This window comes from Carassius auratus, chromosome 2, assembly GCF_003368295.1.
Source record: "Carassius auratus strain Wakin chromosome 2, ASM336829v1, whole genome shotgun sequence".
Classification (NCBI taxonomy): domain Eukaryota; kingdom Metazoa; phylum Chordata; class Actinopteri; order Cypriniformes; family Cyprinidae; genus Carassius; species Carassius auratus.
This window is the reverse complement of record NC_039244.1, coordinates 14,603,244-14,618,979: the sequence shown is the minus strand read 5'-3', so window position 1 is coordinate 14,618,979 and position 15,736 is coordinate 14,603,244. Positions and strand designations below refer to the sequence as shown.

General features: G+C 37.9%; 1 protein-coding gene across 2 annotated transcripts in view; it reads right to left on the bottom strand.

Moving 5' to 3' along the window:
• Positions 1–15,460, bottom strand: part of LOC113117056 (chromodomain-helicase-DNA-binding protein 7-like) — a 60,310-nt gene extending 44,850 nt beyond the window's left edge. For both annotated transcript variants that reach the window (XM_026285450.1, XM_026285458.1), the window contains exon 1: positions 15,198–15,460. The gene's annotated coding sequence lies outside the window, so the exon portion shown is untranslated. The remainder of the gene's footprint in view (positions 1–15,197) is intronic.
• Positions 15,461–15,736: the final 276 nt, after the last annotated feature.

Sequence of the window (15,736 nt, the reverse complement as noted above, 5' to 3'; positions counted from 1 at the left end):
AAAAAATAGGTACATGCATTTTACTATGGAACAGTAATTTAATAATAATTTACTACTTTCTCTCTTTCTTGCTTTATTGTTGGTTTTTCTTTTTCTGATAATTTGGAATGATTATATATATATATATATATAGATATATATATATATATATATAGATATATATATATATATATAGATATATATATATATATATATATATATAGATAAAAGACAAAAAAAACATTTAAGTTCAAACATCCATTCAATATGTATTTCCAGAATATTACTGATGAACTGATCAAAAAGTAGGCTATTGTTCACATGCGTTTTACTACTATATAGTAATAATTTAGTACTTTCTCCTATTTTAATGTTGGTTCTCTCTTTTCTGATCATTTGGAATGAGGATAAAATAAAAGCAATGCAATTAAGTTCAAACATCAATTCAATATCCCAATATATTTAAAATTACAATAATATTGTATTGTGACAAGCATTGTAATAATGTTGTATTGTGGAGCCTCTGGTGATTCCCACCCCTAGAGTTTACAGTAAAGAGAAAAGAATGATCTAACCACTTGTCGGAACACAAGTGATGTGCTCTGTGAAGGACCAAGAGTAGAATATATCACTAGGTGCCATATAAACAGAATGCGATTCTGTGTTGACAACGATGTGACGCGAGTAGTGAAATAGCAAAAAATGCATGAAGATAGGAGTTGAACTTGTGTGCTGCATTTTAAAAATGCCGTTTCATGCATGAAATGCTGCAAGAGATGTGAGCACAACAGGCAAAAGCATCCATGTTAATAGAAAAAACAATGGAAAAGCATAGTAATCGAACAAAAACATGTAAAGAACTACTACTGTATGTCTGAAATGTCATGTTTGTAGGGCTGGGATAAACGATTATTTTTTAAACGATTAATCTAGCGATTATTTTTTCGAACCATCGATTAATCTAATGATACATTTTTTCAGGCCGATTCGATTTCGATTATCTCCCCATTAATTGACTACTAACAATTTATACATGTTGATTTACATATCTGAATGAAAAAAATACATGAATTCCTTAACATTGCAATATATGTTTATTGCTCTTAAAATTACAAAATAAAAGACTACCTAAAAAATACCTTGCACTTGTATAGAGATAGCATTCAATAAAACCTTGAAGCCTTGAAAACACATAGCTTACTGAAACAAGCTCACTGAACACATAGGGCATAGCTTACTGAAAAAAAAAGTTCTTCTTTCAGCTGAAAATACCAACAACTTGATGTCTAGCGTTCCGCCCTTTTTCTAATTTCTATCGTGTCTATTGATTTTGGTTAAGATGCACGAGAGAGAGAGAAAGAGAGAGAGAGAGAGAGAGAGAGAGAGAGCGCAAGACAGCGCTTGTGTAGTTTGAAGCGCGAGCGCGTGTGAAACTTTGGTCTTTCTTTGGTCTTTTTCTATCGTGTTTAATGATTTGATTAATATGCACAAGGGAGAGAGAGAGCAAGAAGTGCTCGTGTTGTTTGAAGACTGTGAGTGTGCGCGCGCAGCCGGGGCTGTCTCTCGTACGCGCCCTGTCAGGCATCACTTACCGATCAAATAAGGCTTTGACAGCCGCCAAAAAAAAGATCAATGCAGAAAAACCCCTGGATTGGTTATATAACGTTGGACATGATTGTTGATCCGGCCATCGCGTATATTCAGCGCACATAAGGTAAATGTTTTGCAAACTTTTTTTTAGAGAAATAAAAACAGGTCGACAAATCGATTCGCATATTTTGCATCGACGTCATCGATGACCTCGACGCGTTGTCCCAGCCCTACATGTTTGCATCATGATGACAGGCTGAAAGCTGCTGTTGATTGTTTTTACAGAACATTTATGGTTCATAAGTCTACTGATGTTACATCTTCAGTCATTTTGAATTACCTTCAAATAAAAAGTTACATGAATAGGTTTGTAGTTACATTTTCAAGTTGACTAGTTAAAAATTGAGAATCTGTCATTCATTCAAGATTTAAAGCTAAATCAGAATGGTCTGGTCGTAGCTTTGTGAAATCATATATATTAAACAATGGCACAAATCAAAAACAGCACACAGGCTGAATGAGAACAGAAATTTACTCTCTGACAGAAGATGATTTTCTTCCAGTATTTTGTGCATCGTGAACAGCGAGTTTGTTCTGCCTGGTACAGTAATTTTTCCTCTTTATGTCAGTCTTCAGCATCTCTGACTTCTGTTAATACCCGTTTACAGTTGGTTTATTTGCCTAGTTAAAAAATTAGTAGTGTGTTAATATAAGTTCTCCAACCATTAGTCAGAAGTGTAAGCAGATAACAGGGATCCCCTCTCAATACATTGCTTTGCTACTTGTAACAGTATGCTAGTTTTTGAAATATTCATACCATTTGCACAATTCAAACAGGTTTACTATTTGAGCCAGTATATAATCCAGCACTACTTTTTAAAGAAACAAAATTCTGCTTTATTTTGAAAACTTTTAAAGTGCATGAAAATGTATCTACTGAGACCATAACAACATGAGAAAGGTTTAATTTATGATTAATAGGGGTGCTCCGATCACGATCGGCCGATCGTTAATGCGCATCTCGTCAGTAAAGCCGGTTCTCTAATCAGTGGTTAATTCCATCAGGTGCGTGATTTAACATAGAGCAGCTGTTACTACACAGAGCCGTTGTTAATAGAGAAGATGCGCAAATCCACTTCATTTTCAGCGTTTTTTGGTGCATCTTCTCAGTTAACAACGGCTCTGTGTAGTAACAGCTGCTCTATGTGAAATCACGCACCTGATGGAATTAACCACTGATTAGAGAACCAGCTTTACTGAAGAGATTCCCATAACGATCAGCCGATCGTGATCGGAGCACCCCTAATGATTAAATTGCCCTGCAAGATATACACATGATGAAAACGCTTTTAACTAGTATAGTGTAGACAGTCATCTTTTGCCGGCTATATACGACTGGAAGGATTAATGCAACTCACCATCTTTTACAAAATCACTTTCATAACAGTTAAGTTACACAATATGTGAGAAAGCCAATCAGTCACACTACTAACTGATGTCACATCGGCTACATGAGTTGCTCACTGAGGTTGTCGATGCTCCTCAAAAAATATAGAGCAGCATGTGCTATTCATGGAATAAACAAAACTGGCATTAATGTTTGATAAAACCTTATACTATGAATACATATTTGATGAACATTATAGTTTGAATACATATTTGATGAACATTATAGGTCCCACTGACATCCTTTCCATCTTGCATGAATGTTACATTAAAGGTCACTGGAGTCTTAATGTAGAATCATATATTGGAGATCTGCTTAACTGAAAGAAACAAAAAAGGTAGTTTGCTACCTTGTAACAGGTGTCACAAAACATATTTCTAAGACGATGCCAACAATTAAAGCTTATGTTTATAAAGGTGAACAAGTTCGCACTCTTTCATTCATCGCTCAACAATCTTCTTTTGATGAGAGCGATAAACATAAAAGCAGTCAGAGCCGGTTTTCAGCCATCTGTGTCAAAGCACAACCCGCATTGTTTTTTTTCCTGAAACCAAATCAACCAATGTGGCCTTGCCAAAAGAGCAATGCACAGTGATACTAGCGCAGAAAAAAAGGCCCACCAAGTGTGCATGATTGCAGTCATTAACACCGACAGTCTCTTTAATGCACTCGGCAAGCAAGTCACTGATTAACCAATCCTACCTCCCCAATTTTCCCATTTCACAGGGAACTTTAAAACCCTGTTTAGAGAAGGCAGGTCTACGGCCACCTGTGGTTTGTCTCTTGGATTTAAGCTTAACATACATGAGGTGTGCATCACAGCGAAAAGGAGTAGCTGCACTCAAAACAAGCTCCTTGAACAAATGCTCTCCAGCAGCATTCCTTTTATTCATTCCCCTCTTCAACAACCCCCACTAGAGACTCTTAATGCAGCTTGGCATAATTTATATCAGTGCTCCTCCACATTATATGCATGGGCGGGGGTCTGGAGGGGATGTATCTGTGGCAAGCAACTGAGCACAAAGACACTGTGAGGGTGACACAGGATCCGATGGGTGGGTAGCTGGTGAGTGAGTGGGGGTTAGGGCCATGAACAAGGCTCAAAATTGCGACCATTTTGGTTGCACATGTCCCGAAATTTAATCTGTGCAACCTCAAAATATATTTGGGAGCATTTGTGCAAGTGCATATAATTGTTGTTGTGTGACCCATTTTAAATTCTCTAAAAACATTCAGAGTATGTGCCTTCTGAGTGTTGATACGGTGACCTGTCTGCTGTTCTATCAAACTTTAGACAACATAACCAATTAAACTTCATCTTTACATTAACTTTAATGTAGATTTTAGATTGTTTAGTTTCCGCTGTCAGGTGACAGGGAGCGAACTACCGCGGGGAATGGGAAGGGCTAAAAAAAAAAAACACTGACAGATTTCTTATGTCAACCTCCCCAAAGTTACAAATAATGGTGCAGGTGACAGCGATCATGTGATGAATGTTGTTCCACCAGCCGAATAGAAGGCGCACAGTTCTCAGAGTGTGGTTGAAAGAGAGTGGCTCCGCTATGAAACTGATTCTATGCACTGCATTCACTGTAAAGCCTGTGGGATGGAGTAATTTTTGTTCTACGATTTGCGGTTTGACTATCATATATTGTAAAATCCAAACAAAACACACCTAAAAAGTGTGCACGCATTCTAGTGTTGGGCGATATGGTCATTTTTCAAATCGTCATATTGTCAACGGTGAAAATCAATAGTAGATTTAAAGTCCATCAGTTTAACACTAATATTGGACATAATTGAACATGCTAAATATTAGAGCTGAAACAACGAATCGATTTAATCGATTAAAATCGATTATTAAAATAGTTGTCAACTAATTTAGTAATCGATTCGTCGCTAAATAAATTTTATTTGCCATAAGCGGCTCATTTCGTGCATATTTCAAATCTGCGGTGACCAAAGTGTGGCAGTAATGAGCCACCGGAGGTTTTACTCAGCCAGTACAGCAGGTGAAGTAGCGAATAGCCAATAGCTGGCCTCGTTTTATGTCACGTGCTTCCCGAACAGCGTCTCTGCAGCATTCAGTGGGAAGCAGTGTTGCCAACTTAGCGGATTTGTCGCTAGATTTAGCGACTTTTCAGACCCCCATAGCGACTTTTTTCCAAAAAAGCGACTAGCGACAAATCTAGCGACTTTTTTTGACAGACCTTATTTATTCTCTGAGACTCTCCAGTACTGCCGAACGAGCACAAGCTCTCTCTCTCTCTCCCCCCCAGGCAAGCACGCGCACACGCATCTCTATCTGCCCTGTTCAGCGAGCAGAGAGGAGCAGCATTTTCAGTTAAAAAAAGATATTCTGTTGCTTCTAACTCTATTTTGCATACAAGTATAGCCGAAATCACAGTACAACCATTGTCTTAATCTTATGTGTATGTGATTTCATTAGACTAGTCGTGAATAGGATTTTAGTGCACAGATTAACATCTTTGAGAGCTGGTATGTTGTCTTAATGCACCGCGTTTCAGTCATTATAATATTAATTCCGTTGTCTGACAACAGAAACATTAAAATATAATAATAGAAAACGTTCTATTGAGAATTTTTGCAGCATTAAAATGCAGTACATTAGCACAGAAAGGGCGAGATAATATGACGCACCTACTCATGAATATGCTAATTAGCATATGACGTCATCTAACGACATTTAGCGACTTTTCAGGCAGGGTTTAGCTACTTTCCATTGAAAAAAGTTGGCAACACTGGTGGGAAGTGGGAGTACTTTACTTTGAGCCTTCAAAATGAAGAGTAACCTGTAAACTCTGCACTACTGAACTGTTTAAGGGGCCGTTCACATATCGTGTCTTTTGCGTGCTCAAGTTCGTTATTTCCTATGTAGGCGCGCAGTATGCACTCTCATAATGGAAGCGACGCGGTCGCGACACGCACGCGGTGCGATGCGCCCGTTTTTCCAGGCGCGTCCACACCGCATCCATTTATCCTTTGCTGAAATTTCCGGGTCTTCATGGAGAGGGCACGTCATGGAGAGAGCACGTCATAGTTACTTAGCAAAGGCAGACGCCTCAGGGGCGCTTCTGCCCGAGCGCTTTGGAAAGAAGGAGAAAGCGGCGCGACTAGCGTTTTCCACGCGTTTTTAGGTGCGATATGTGAACGGCCCCTAAGAATTTTATTTGTGCAGATTCTCCAGTACAAGGTTGTTTGCAAATGTTTAGTCGTAAAAGCTGATAACATTGCTTTTTAACAGTTAACATTTAAAGCTTTACAAACATGTTATGTGATCAGTTTGTCGTTTACCAGTTCATAATTCAGACTTGCAGCCTAATTATGACTGAATGAGAGAGGTAAATGTTTGAGTATATTTAAAATGCACTTCTAAGTATTCACTGCTCTTTTTCACACAGCAGGTTTTTTGTGTGTGTCCCAATTTTTTTTTTTCTGGACAACCTTCTGATGGATTTTACTTTAAATTGTGAGTTCCATTCAGGTTTCATGCCACTGGCACTTTTTTTTCGAAGGATTGTTTACAATTTCACAGCATAAGCTATAAAGCTTTTTCCCAGTAAATAATAAAATACAATGCACTGCAATTTTATTCTGTTTTTCCTTATACTTCGTGAAAATATGTTCTCAAAGATTCCTTAAGCTTTGTGTGGGATGTTAAACTACTTTAGGAGCTCTAAGGACTGCCATGGTGAAAACAATATTTGAAATCTCCTTGTGAATTTTGCTAGAGTATGGGTCAGTGTTTTGATTGCAGAAGAGTTCGACAAAGGATTACTAACATAATAAAACAACTCCAGGTATATTTTTGATGAGGATATGACAATGCAAAATGGTTAAAATCTCTTAAAAATCTATGCTGAATGATAAAGACCCTTTATTAATAATTTACTTGGGGAAAAAATGGAAAAAACTAAAATATAAGTACATAAACCGATTAATCGATTAATCGTAAAAATAATCGACAGATTAATCGATTATCAAAATAATCGTTAGTTGCAGCCCTACTAAATATAAAAGTATTCAAAACAGTTCAGTTCATATATTTGGAGTAAAGTTGAATTGAACTGCTGCATCAGTCATACAGCGCTCCGGACCATGTGCCTCATGATGAGTCCAACATTTTAGGTTTACAATATTCAAATATTTATGCATGTGGAACTGCAGGTTAAATGCATTAATATCCTGCATTAATCAGTGTGTAAATGCATCTAAATTACATTTCAGATGCAGCTTCTGTGTTTCCTCTGCATTGCAAAGATGAATTTTGTTGACTGATATTTTCATTTGCTTAATCAACAGCCCAAATGACGTATTATTGATGATTAAATATAAGAATTTGGCTCAAATGATAATGCACACTTTTAGAAAAAATTACCATAAAAGGTAAAAATCTATTTAAACTTAAAGAAGAGCTTAACTTTAGGCTGTTTACAAAATAAATCTGTCAGTGTTCTTTTCATTTTCTCTTTTCTTCAGCCCTTTCTTTTTTTCGCGGTAGTTAGTGGAAAGCAGTGACAGTGATCGACAGCTAATATTAACCAATTAAAATCTGCATAAAAGTTAAGAAAGTATCAAATCAGTTAATATCTCATTTGTAGTTGCAATGCTCCAAAATTTTTGGTGTGTGCTACCAAGTAAAAAGTTCATTTCGAGCCCTTTCGTAAAGCTGTTCCATTTGTGTGAATTGGTTCTTTTACACAATGCTGATGTATAAGTGGATAACTTTTTTCTTTCTTATTTAATTGTGCAAGCTCACCCATATGGGGTTAAAAACTGTTGCTTGGGGAGAGCTGTGTGTGCTCACTCATTTCACCCCAAATTAAAAGTGGTTACCGTTAGAAGGACTGGTTCATTGGCAGCATTTTAGTGCACAGATGAAAGCAAGAGCTTGTGTGTGCTAAAAGTCACAGACAGTCAGAGAAGGCAGATTTGGAAGAAAGTGGAGGAAAGAAAAAAAAAAGGAAGAGAACTTTGACCTTCACTTCCAGACCTGCTGTCACACAGTCTGCCTCCGGCACTTGTCTGCGTGCCAGCTGAGGACCTGCAGGAGGGTCAGCTGGGGCAAGAAGTTATGAAACTTCACTGTTCCTCTAGAAGAAAACAGTTAAATGCTTTATAGCACAATCATCACAACCATGACACCAGTATAGTACGGGGGAAGCTTTACTAGTAGGGCTGGGTATCGATTCAGATGTCTCTATTTGATTTCGATTCACAAGCTCTCGATTCAATTCTAGATTTTTAAAAACAAGAATTTTATTACATTCAGTGAATATAGTTTTAATACAAATGCTATTGATGTTCCTAAAAGATACAGTAAACATCATTTTACAAATGGTGAATTTATAAAAAAGTGCCACAGGCCTCATTTTAAACCTTTTCTTTTTTTTGTATAAGGTCCTTTAAGCAATAATATGGCCATATAAAATATTCTTAATTTTTCTGGTAATCAGATAGAAGATAGACATTAAAATGTAATTTATCCTAATCAAATGAAAAACACTTATTTAACAAAGTGCTGCACTACAGAGGTTTACTGTAAAAAATAAAAACAAATGATTTTTCCTTTAAAAAATAAAGATTTATACATATTTGTTAGTAGTAGTAAGACAAGGCACGTTTATTTATATAGCACATTCCATACACAATTGTAATTCAAAGTACTTTAAAAGAATAAAATAATCAAGAAAATAAAACAAGGAATTTAAAAACTTTCAAAATTACAAAAAAATGTGTTTAAAATGAATTTAAGACTGTGCAATTATTTCAGGCTGCATAAAATACAGTGCAATCAGTTTGGACATCACACAGTGCTCATTCAAGAAATGCACAGCTAAACAGATGATTTTGCAGTCTAGATTTAAAAGTGGCTAATGTTTTAGCACATCTGATCTCTTCTGGAAGCTGATTCAAACTGCGGGCAACATAACTAAAAGCGGACTCCGCTTGTTTTTTGTGAACCCTTGGCATTTCTAACCGACTCGACCCTAATGATCTGAGTAGTCTGTTAGGTTTATATTCAGTAAGCATATCTGCAATATATTTTTGTCCTAGGTCATTGAGTGATTTATAGTTTATAGATTTAGTTAAAAAAATAAACATACAAAAAAAAGGTCACTCTGGCTGCCCTGCTAACAACGCTGCAGAAAGATGTGTGAATGCTTATCTTGTATTTAAAGTGGCCGCAAAGAAACGCTTGTTGATCTTGTGCAGACTAACCGCAATGAGGGTAACGTTATAAGTTAACCTCATTAAATATTGTTGTGGAAGAAGTATTAAGATCCTTTACCTAATAATGTATAAAGTGCTATACACACCAATAATCAACCTGTCCTCTATTTTACTTGAGCCCTAATGTTGAGCTGCGTTCTCTGGAATCCTCTCAAGCGGTGGACTTCTACGTTCCGATTGGTTGCGGAACCGCATCATAGTTCATTACCATAAAGTTGCCCTGAATTCAACTCCCCTTGATGCTCTCAACGGCCAAGTCGCACCGCGCCATTGCTCGCTGCTGGCTCACATTGAAAATGAATGACTTCCAGCCACTCTGACGCTCTTGACGGTGGCAGTGTGAACTCACAGTAATGGTCTTCTTGCAAAGGCCGGTGAGGAGATCATTACAATAGTTCGCCCTGCTGGTGATAAAGGCATGAACAGGTTTCTCTAAGTCTTGACTGGAAACAATACATCTAATTCTTGCAATGTTTTTGAGATGATAGTATGCTCATTTTGTTACTGCTTTGACATGACTACTGAGATTAAGGTCAGTCTCCAGAATCACAACAAGATTTCTGACTTTATTTTTAGTTGTTAGACCCCTAAAGTCAAGGTATGCATTCACCTTCAACTTTGTTTCCAAATGCAATGACTTCATTTTTTTCCTTGTTTAACTGAAGAAAGTTCTGGCATATCCAACTGTTAATTTCATCGATGCATTGGCAGAGGGAGTCAATGGGGCTGTAGTCATTTGAGACCCTTTCACACTGCCATTCCGGCAAATACACGGAGGTAATGTGTTCCGGCAATTGTTACCGAGTCACTAGATTTTGCACTTTCACACTGCCAGTGATTTCCCGGGATATGTGCATATTTTCACACAAAACCCGTAAAGATCCCATAACGACACGTGACATCAGGGCGTAATGTATGAGTCGAAAACGTTAGGCACGTTATACTTACACTGAAGCAAGCGAACTATCTCGGCGTCAGTGCGGAAAATGAGGAACTAACTGATCTCTGCTTCATTACAGTTTGCACATTTTTTTTGTCGCAAATGTTCATCTTCCTTCAAAACAGCTGGTAAAAGAGTCGCGTGATAACGTGCGTCATCACTACGACACAGCATTAGACCTGGCTTTTGTTCACACAGCGCTCGTTCCAGGATTGAACCCGGCAATGTTACTAGGTCCCCGACCTGGGTTCAATGCCGGAATCAATCCCAGGGGGTGTTTGCTTTCACACAGAAGGCGACCCGGCAATGTTCCGGCAATATGCCGTGTCTGACTTGCAGTGTGAAAGGGGCTTTGGAGAAAAGGCTAAATCTGGGTACCATCAGCATAGTTATGATAGGCAATTTGGTTCTTTCTCATTATTTGACTTAGTGGGAGCATATACAGGCTAAACAAGAGAAGTGCAAGAATTGAGTCTTATGGGACTCTGCATGTCATGGACTTCCACTTAAGATTCATATTACAAAAGACTGCTACATCAAATAAAATTTTCTTTTAAACGTTCTATTCAAAGAATCCTGAAAAAATATATAAAAACAAAAATGTAAAGAAGCACAGTTGTTTTTAACATTGAGGAATGTTTTTCAAGCACCAAATCAGCACATTAGAAGGAATAATTGCAAAAAATTCAGCTTTGCTAAATTTTTATAACTAGTATTCCATACATTTCAAAATAGTTTATTCCTGTGAAGGCAATTTTTCACAATATATATAAAAATATACAAAATACTGTTTTTACTATACTTTTGATTAAATTAAGTCTTGCAGGCATTAGAGACTTCCAAAAAACAAACAAACAAACAAACTAAAAACATCTTACTAACCCCAAACTTTTGATTGGTAGTGTATGCATATTTTAAAAAGTACTCATTTGACATTGGGGAATGGGGACACAGACCGAAATATACTAATGCAATAGCCTTCTAGACAGAAGATAAAAAAAAAAAAAAAATTGATCTCATAAGTTGTCATTAGGGCTGTGCAAAAAAAAAAATCGAATGCGATTTTCATGCACATCTCATCAGTAAAGACGGGTTGCTTCGAACCGCGGACATGAAAAACAACAGCAGACTTGGCAACACTGGTTCAGGTGGAGCGGCAGTTACTACACAGAGCCATAGTCTACCGACAGCTAACACAAAATCGCTTTCAAAATCGACAAAGAATCGCCACAGATTTTTAGATTGTCAGTGAATTACAGCTCTGTGTAGTAAATGACAACCAATGTTGCCAAGTCTGTGGTTGCTTTTCATGTGCGCGGGTCGAAGCGACAATATCAATAACGTGATATTTAGCCCCTAAAATGCTAATTTTTCCAAGGCAACCATTCCATAAAACTTAAATTTTAACCCCGGAAAGCAATTTTTTAATCAGGGAACCTCCTGGAAACGCAATTGGGTTAGTTTTGGACTAGTTTTGAGAAGCAACTGGGCCGGATTTGTTGTGAAAACCTGGCAACCATGATCTGAACGCACATGCTGGAGATATACTTCTAATTACAGGAGCGTCTTTACTGATGAGATGTGCATGAAAATCGCATTACTTTTTTGCACAGCCCTAGTTGCCATGTCAATGTTAGTGCTAAAACTCATTTTGACTGATGATTTTAAGGTTACATATCCTGAGGCTCTGACGACAGCTTGTAGCCGCATGGGAAATAGAGGTGACCTTAAGGGAATTACTACAATAAAGCTGCTACCAAAAAGACTAAGGATTGAGAGAATGTGGCTTTAAGCAGCAAGTTGTTATGCGAGTGGAAAAAGGCTGCTTTGTTTAACACACACACAAAAAAATGGGGAAATGACACAAAAACGTGCATGAATTGCACGCACTCCAATATTAACAGCGGATGTGATTATGAAAGCATCTATAGATATTAAGAAAGGTCAGATAAAATGCTGACAGAGGTTCAGATGGCAGAGTGTAGATATGATTTTTTTTATTATTATTTGCACCACTTTGTTTGCTGCCCATATAATAAAAGAACATAAAAAGTTTATAGAAACTTTATATATATATATATATATAAAAAAAAAGAAATATGCAGCAAGCCCATACATTTAGAAATATTTTAAATGTATCTAAACTCTCAGAGAAACAGCTCTGGCCATTAAAGGCCAGCAGTTCTGATTTGAATATTAGTAGACTCATCCATTCCAAGCTATTCATCTGAAACTGTTCCTCCATCTTCTCTGTGGCAGGGAAGAGGGGGATGGTCAGCAAGAAGGGAAAAAAAGCCTGCTTGTTTTGCAGCACAACAGGCCACTGCAGCCCTCCTGCTTAACCCACAGCTAGTGAGGAGGGGTTGGAGGGAAAGAGCCTGCACACAGCGGTGCTGTTCCTGGCGTAGATTGAAAGCATGTTGTCAGATAACTGAAATACCAGCCTTGAAATTACTGTCCAATGCCAGTGTTTGTGTGCACGTGTCAATGCAGGGGGTGCCTGACCCACATCTGCTGCCGTCCTACAGATTTGTCACAGTCAGTCATTGGCTAGTTAGTACCAGGACAAGTTGCATGAATTGAAAATAATTAAAAACTGAAACAATTACATTCATGCTATTTTTTTGTAGCTGTGATGGATTTCCATGTTCATTGTATCATTAAGAACCACAGTTGACTTTTCCCAGTTTTATTCACACATACTGAGGGTATGAATCCAGATATTTCAGTTGGTGTATTGCTGTAGTGTTAAGGTGTCTGAAGGCCAAGGTAAAGCATTTCAATACCAAACCAACACTATTTATCATTCATATACATTGGTGAACATGGCTAAATTGATCTTGTTTGCTTATTTTAGGGAACAAACACATGATTTAAGTACATTCAGCAAAATATGCAATCATGTGTCATACTTGCATCGTTAAAAAACTACAATAATGCATATCTTTTTAAAGCATTAAAATGAATACAAAAAGTACAAAATGGATGAGACAAAAATGAACCAACGAAAACATCCCCTAATTGTTCGTTTAAAGTAAAAAGAAATGGTTATAATAACGAAGTTGCTATCGAAAATCCCTTTAGTTTAATTAAAACTGTAGTAAATCGGTAAGAAATTATCTGAACTCAACATTGAAGATTATGTAACTCTCGTAAACAATATATTCTCGGAAATCACTCCAGTATTTTGATATGGGCGAAGTTATGCATTGTAAGCGACTTTGCACTAGATACGAAATGTTTACTGGAACAACATGTTGAATTCAAACTTTTTCTCCCAAGTTCAAAAGAGGAACCGGCTCTTGACTTTTCGATTTGATGCAACTAGTGAACAAACCCCGGCAACCACAAGAAAAGGCAAGCAAGAGGAAAAGCCTAAAGCGACTATAAAGCAGTCAAACATCTGCTCGGCCACACCGGCTTCATATCTGCTCAGAGTGGACCAACACGCATGTAAAGCTGCCATCTTAGGTTAAAGACTTAAGAGGCAGCGAGACAACGACGACACCGACATCAAAGAATGCCTTTTAGATTGCTAGTTGAAAATGTGTTTTGAATATTTTAAGTCAATTTAAACAACAAAATACGGATGTGTTTTAAAACGGCATCAAAAACACTACAGGATAAATTCGCTTTTTTTCCTCCGTCAACGCTGTTAATGAAGCAGGTGCTTTTCAAGTTTCGTGTGAGTTCTTTAATATGGAGTTTAGACACTAAATCCTGTTCGACTTCACGCAGACTACGAAATAAACAAAATAGAAAACTTTTGAAAACACGGAAACTCGTCCAATAATAAACCAGGTGCATTTTTCAGTTCCCCTCACATAAAGTGTCGTCCGATCCCCCCTCCCTCACTCCCTTCCCTCTCTCTAAACCCCGTCTACCTGTTGAGAGGCAAAGGGGACAAAAGAAACGTGAGACGAGTTGTGTCCAGCTAGCTAGTTAGCTTGTTGTGAGACAATGAAGTCGTCTGTCCGTGTCCTACAGCAGCTCGGTCACTTCAAGCAGCTCATTACCCTCTGCGTCTCCAGCGCACTGCTCGGAGCCGACCGAGCGATTAAAACAGAGCCTATCCTCAGCTTAGAAAACAAGTCACGTCTATGAATTGTTAGTAATAAAATACGAGAGAGCTTTAACTCGTATAAACTTATAATAAAAAGAACGAGGGAATAGCCATCTGGCCTCAAGCAACCTTCCCAGGGATCTATACGTTAATGTCCTTCGGACGAACGCACTTTCCGACTCTCTTTTCTGTTTCCACAAACCATTTCGAGCCTCGTCCAATGTTGTACGCGAAAAACACAAGGACTGCAACTTTGATGTTATCCTTACGTGCAGTTTTGTGTGCTTAAACTATTTTGCGTGAAATTGTTGATACGAGGGGTCGGGGATCTCCCTCGTTCGGCTCGGCCAATGACTCACCTCTACGTTCAAACCACCTCGTGTCTCAACAATTAGCTTGCTAACGAACGCTCACATTATGTGATTTTGAAAAAAATAATTTTACCAATTCGTGAAGCATATAAAGAGTAGAAGCGGTGTTTTAGGCCTTGAAGGATATTAATAATTTGTACGCAATTTAACGAACATTTCTCGCTTCCACTCCCATAGGGATCCGTGCGGCTCTATACAATGCAGTGCGTATGAGCTAAACCAGCTAATGTTAGCATGTGCTCGAGCTACTTTGAGATTCTTCGAGAAGTTAAAATACAAAGAAACGAAGACACTAACGTGCAGTTTCGGTTTTCCCTGTGAAGATTTGAATTAAAACAACTTTTCGCCGTTTTAAAACACGGTTTATACCGCGGGTACCACCATGTTAGAAAACAAGTTAAATGTACACGCAAAAACACTTTTCTCACAATGAAAGTATGGGTATATTTGTACAACAATGACAATGGTTTGAAAATAAATAATATGTTTTTGTATGACTGATAAAGTCGGTGGATTTATAGTGTATCAGTAGAAAGAAAGGCGAATCCTTACCCTCCTCAACGCGGGTCAGTTTAGGGTTTTCACCAATTAACTGCTCTTCGTATATTCCGAAAATCCGTTTAAATACGTGAGTAACTGGCGAAATTCAAATTCTGTCGGTAAAGTCGGTGTCTCTACGTCCCGTCCTCGCTGACTCTGTTTCTCTCTTTTGTGTTAATTTCACTCAATTCTAGTTTAATCCGATCGATCCAGGCTCGTGTCTTCTCCTCTAGACTCTCGCGCTCACCTTCCACAGGCAGGGGGCGCGTGCATGACTCGCTGGATAAACATGCGTGCGCGTGAGTGACCTCGCCGGGCTGTGACGCAACTGCTTTTTTTCCCCTTTTACTTTCCAGGTCTTTATAAAATTGCGAAACGTATTGTGTCGATACTGCGGTTTTTCGTGGACAAATTATTTAATATTTTCATACTATATTTTGAGTTTTTTAAACTTTAGAACGTTTGTCATGTTTTATCTGACAATTTTAGCAAAAGAACATTATGCGTAAAAATAAACGTTTGCTATCGGATTTTGTTTTATCTTTAAGTTT